The 5,485-nt window shown below is 42.4% G+C and overlaps 1 pseudogene; it reads right to left on the bottom strand.

The window, feature by feature from the left end:
- Nucleotides 1-782: 782 nt before the first annotated feature.
- The window catches only part of LOC102858986, a 6,712-nt pseudogene continuing 2,009 nt past the window's right edge, over nt 783-5,485 (bottom strand).

Raw genomic sequence — 5,485 nt, 5'->3', positions numbered from 1 at the left:
TATTCCAAGCTTGTAAATCTTTACTGGGGCAGACTGCAACTGAAAGGTTTAAATGACCAACTCTTTGTTTAGAGATGAATACTTTATCCACTGCATCATCAGTACTTAGAAGGGACTGAATAAAACAATCAGTCCGACTGATATTACCAGTTTAGTCACGGGCTCAGTGCACTGGATTGTCTTGCCTGTTCCATCCTGGAACCTTTACTGAATCTCTCCACCTGGTTCAGTGGTAGAACTGTTGTTTTTTAGGCTGAATACCTGGCCAGTACATCTCATGAACCACCACAATCTTCATACCAATGAAGGTTTGTGTGCTGTTGAGCAGGTTCCGGAGAGATTCCAGTCACGATGAAGCAGGCAGAAAGGCTTGGAGATGGGCCTCTAAAAGCCAGTCAGTGGAAAACCCTGTGGTTACGATGGCAGATCCAGCACCAACACTGGGGATGACACAGGTGGGCAGCATTTGATTCTGGTGGGCATCAGGTTGCCTTGTGTCTTGGACACTGTGACAGCTAACAAAACACCACCACAATTCAAATAGTAGTGTCTGTCATTCTTTTCAGGTCAACTGTGAAGACTAAATCAGGGATGAGTGAAGAGGCGCTTTTAGATAGAATCGCCGGGAAGAATATGTGCTTCACAATTATTTTCCAAAACATATGAGTCCTAAGGAGGAAGTAAGGACTGAGTTTTGAGTTGAAAATATGCCTTCCACAGAAATTTCCAGAAAATATTTGCCCCTTGAGAAACTGAGTGACCTCAAGTGGCATGCAAACAGTTCACATCATTTGTTGCATCTGCGCCCACAGTGGGAGCTGCCAGGGCAGGTGGCAAGAGGCCGGGTCTGGCTGCTTGACCAGCACGGCCTGAAGTGACAAGGGCAGCCAGGAAGAGGCAGGCGACATCTGTGCGGGGGCGAAAGCGGATGTGGCATTTATAGTTGGAAAACAATATGCGTTTGTCAGGGTTTTGCTGTTTTTCCAAATGCTGAACATTTGGGGAGAAAGCAAGATGAAGGAATACAGATTTTTCCAGTCTAGGAAAGGAGGACACAGTGGCATCAGCAGTGGGGCACAAGTTGTGCCATCCAAAGTGGGTGACACTGTCAGAGGAGGTGACACAAAAATGACACTCTAAATTTTTTTTGTGCAGTATCTCAGAATTTTTTTCTTTTTACTTTATTGTTGTTGACAATGTACACAGCAAAACATACAGTTATACATGTACAATTTAGTGATGTTGAGCACATTCCTGAAGTTGTGTGAACATTCTCACCCGCCTGCTCTGAATGTTTGTTGTTGTTGTTGTTGTTGTCGTCGTTACTAACATAAACTTATTGCCTACTGAAGTTTCTAGCTAATCTTCCAAGTTTCCATTGGCAACGCGATCTCACATAGACAGTTCTTGCGGACCTCTGGTGGCGTAGTCCACAGGGCACTGTTAACTCAAAGGCACCAACCACCTCCAGATGGCCAATCTCTCCTGTGATTGACAGTCCCAGAAATCCGGCGTGGAAGCCCAGTGGTGGGTGGGTTCCAACTCTATGACAGTGAGTGAGAGAATGAACGAGATCGATCTTAAAAGAATAATGCTCAAGGATGACTATTTTTTTTTACTAAGCCAAACTAGTTTCAGTAGGAATTAATAATTTTTTAAACAAAAAGTTCCTTCTAGTTATAACAAAAACATTTTTCATCATCCTGGTTTGTTGTTGTTATGTGCCATCAAGTCACCTGCGACTCATAGTGACCTTACGTAAAATAGCTCTGGACTGCCCTGTCCTAAGTCAATCTCACTGACTCCGATAGACCTATCCATATTTACCTAGTTACTGTATCAATCCATCTCATCTGGGGTTTTTCTCTCCTGCACTGTCCCTTCACCCTTCTGAGCATGATGTCCTTCTCCAAGGATCAGTCCCTCCTGGACGCATGTCCAAAGTATGTGAGACAGAGCTTCAAAATCCTTGCCTCCAAGGAGAAACTTGGCTTCACCCTCTCCAAGGCAGAACTATTTTTTTTCTTGGCAGTCTATGGTTTGTTTAAGACTCTTCTCCAGCACCAAACTCAAAGACATCAAGTCTTCTTCTATCTTTCTTAATCATTGTCAAGATCTCTGATGCATAGCAAATAATTGCAAAGACCATGGCCTGGATTAGGCACACGTTAGTCTCTAGACTGACATCATTGTTTCTCAGTACTTTGGAGAGGTCCCTGACAGATTTACCTAAAGCAATTTACTTTTTGATTCCCTGACTGCTCATGCCAAAAGTGTTGATTGTGGAGCCTAGCAAGCTCTCACTGTTAACAACCTCAGTCTCTTCTTCATCTATCATGCTGCTGCCAATTGGCCCAGTGGTGAAAATCATTGTTTTCTTGGTGTTGAGCTTCAAACCACATTGAAGACTGCAGTTCCTGACCTTCTGCAGCAAGTGCTTCAGGTCCACCTCAGTTTCAGCAAGGAAGGTTGTGTCATCAGCATAATGTAGGTTGTTGATGAGTTATCCTCTAATCCTAATGTCACCACATTCCTCTTTATAAAGCCAGCCTCCTGAATGACTTATTCTGCATATAGACTGAAATGGTATGGAGACAGGACACATCCCTGACACACGCCCTTTCTGACTTTGAACCATGCAGTGTTTCCCTGCTCTGATCTGAGGACTGCTTCCTGGTCCAAGTATGTTGTTGTTGTTGTTATGTTCTGTCAAGTCACTTGTGTTTCATAATGACCCTATGTACAACAGCCCTAAACCCTGCTTTATCCTTTGCCAACCTTATTGTCGCTGACACGCCTACCCCCATTAACCCAGAGTATGTGAGACAGAGCTTCAAAATCTTAGCCTCTAAAGAGAAAATTTATTTCATCCTTTCCAAGACAGACTGATTTGTTTTCTTGGTGATCCATGATATGTTCAAGACTCTTCTCCATCACCACAACTCAAAGGCATCAATCAGTTCTTTTGTCATCTTTAGTCATTGTCCAGCTCTCTGATGCATAGCAAGTAAATGTGAAGACCATGGTCTGGATCAGCCATATCTTAGTCTCTATACAGACATTGTTGCTTCTCAGTACTCTGGAGAGGTGACAGCAGATTTTCCCAGTGCAGTTCATCTTTTGAATTCCTGACTGCTGGTACCAAAAGTGTTGATGACCAATAGAGTGTGGAAATTAATGAACAATATCACTAATAACACACAGAAGCAAGATCCTGTTGAAGACTGATTATCCAGAAACGACTGGAACCATACATCAGCAGAGAATTGCCAGATGTACAGGCTGGGTTTAAAAGAGTCCATGGCACTAAGGATATCGTATCCAATGTTAAATGGCTCTTGACTGAAAGCAGAGAAGATCAGAGGAATGTCTATCTGTGTTTCATTGACTAGGCAAAGGCATTTGACTGTGTGGATCACAGCAAATTGTGGCTAACCTTGAGAAAAATGGGGATTTCAGAACACTTAATTGTGCTCATGTGAAATCTATACTTGAACCAGGAAGCAGTAGTCAGAACAGAGCGGGGAACATTGCATGGCTCAGGATCTGGAAAATGTGCATCAGGGATGCATCCTATCTCCATACCTTTTCAATCTGTATGCAGAACAAATCATTCAGAAGGCTGGATTTTATAAGGAGGAATGTGGCATGAGGATTGGAGGAAGACTCATCAACAACCTGCATCATGCATATGACACAACCTTGGCTGCTGAAACTGAAGAGATATGAGGCATTTGCTGCAGAAAGTCAAGGACTATATTCTTTAGTTGGATTAAATTTCAACATGAAGAAAATAGATTCTCACCACTGGGCCAATTATCAGCTTCATGATGGATGGAGAAGAAATTGAGATCGTTGATAACTTCAGTTTATTTGGTTCCACAATCAACAATCTTGGCACCAGCAGCCAGGAAATGAAAATATGAATTGTACTGGGAAAATCTGTTGTCAGAGACCTCTTTACCAAAGAGCAATGATGTCGGTCTGGAGACTAAGGTGCACCTGATTCAAGTTCTGGTCTTCACAATTACTTGTTTCGCATCCAAGAGCTGGACAGTAAGGAAGGTAGAAGAAGGATTGATGCCTTTGAGCTGTGGTGCTGGAGAAGAGTGTTGAACATACTGTGGACTAACAGGAGAACAAACAGATCTGTCCTAGAGAGAGTAAAACCAGGCTGCTCCCTGAAGGCAAGGATTTTGAAGCTTTGTCTCACATACTTTGAGCACATTGCTGGGAGGGACAAGTCCTTGGAGAGGGACATCATGCTTGGAGGGTGGAAGGACAGTGTACGAGAGGAAGATCAAGGAGGAGTTGGGTTTACTTACTGACTGGAGAAATGGGATCTGATCTGTTAGAGATGATGAGATTGGCTCAGGATAGGGGGCAGGTTTCAGAGCCTGAATATAGGGCCTATGACTCAATGGCACATAACAACAACAAGATATTCCTAGGAGTGGAAGAGCTGGGTCATATGGAGTTTCTTTGTTCAGCTTTTGAAGGAAATGTCAAAATTGCCTTTCAATGTGGTTGTACCATTTTACAATACACCAACAGTGTATGAGACTCCCTATCTCTCCACATACTCATTAATATTTATTGTTTCCTGTCCTTTGCCACTTTACCATTGCTACCAAACAGATTTGAGGCCATGAGCACCAATGAGCGTAGACCAAATGAGCTCTGGGAGGATATCAAGAAAATCATTCATGAAGAATGATCATTACAAAGGAAGAAGAAGAAGACTAACTTCTTCCCACAGAGCAGCAGTAGCTACAGACCAATGACCTTTTGGTTAGCAACTCAATAGGTTGTGCACTACACCACCATAAGTGTTTCTGTGTGTGTATATGCGTATACACACACACATACATACATACATACATACATACATACATACAGTCAACACTCTGTATCCAGTATACAGAAGGATGTGTATAAATTAAATGCAAATGTCATACCATTTATATAAAGGTTTTGAGCTTCCATGGACTTTTGGTAACTATGGGGTCCTGAAACCAATTACCCACAGATACTGAGCAACAACCTGTGTGTGTGTGTTATGTCTATGTGTGTGCATACACTTACACACATAGTTTGTATTTTTAAAGAACTGTTTACTATTAAAGTATGTCATGCTTCTTCCCTAACAAAATGTCTTCTTATTCTAGATAGTTTCAGAAGTAACTCTAAATATTATCTAGAACCAAAAACTCATTTTTTACACACACATACATATGTTGTAAACCCGAGGCAGAAAACGGCCTGATGCTACCTTTCATATGGCTACTATGGAATCAATTCTAAGTGTTTCAGTGTCTTAGTTGTTTCTATAGCTCCTCCCCTTGTCACTTCTTGGTAAAGTCTCTACTTTGATCCGTTGCTCAGGTCTCATCCCTGGTAAGGTCGGCACTGCCTGTGCCAAGTGCCGAAAGACAGTGGCATTCAAAGTGTAAAGCTTGGGTCTCATGATGTCCTTCTTATCACC

Source organism: Elephantulus edwardii, unplaced genomic scaffold (genome assembly GCF_000299155.1).
Source record: "Elephantulus edwardii isolate Elephantulus edwardi_28Jun2011 unplaced genomic scaffold, EleEdw1.0 scaffold00038, whole genome shotgun sequence".
Taxonomy (NCBI): Eukaryota; Metazoa; Chordata; class Mammalia; order Macroscelidea; family Macroscelididae; genus Elephantulus; species Elephantulus edwardii.
The sequence above is the reverse complement of the archived record's forward strand: the minus strand, read 5'-3'. Positions and strand labels throughout refer to the sequence as shown.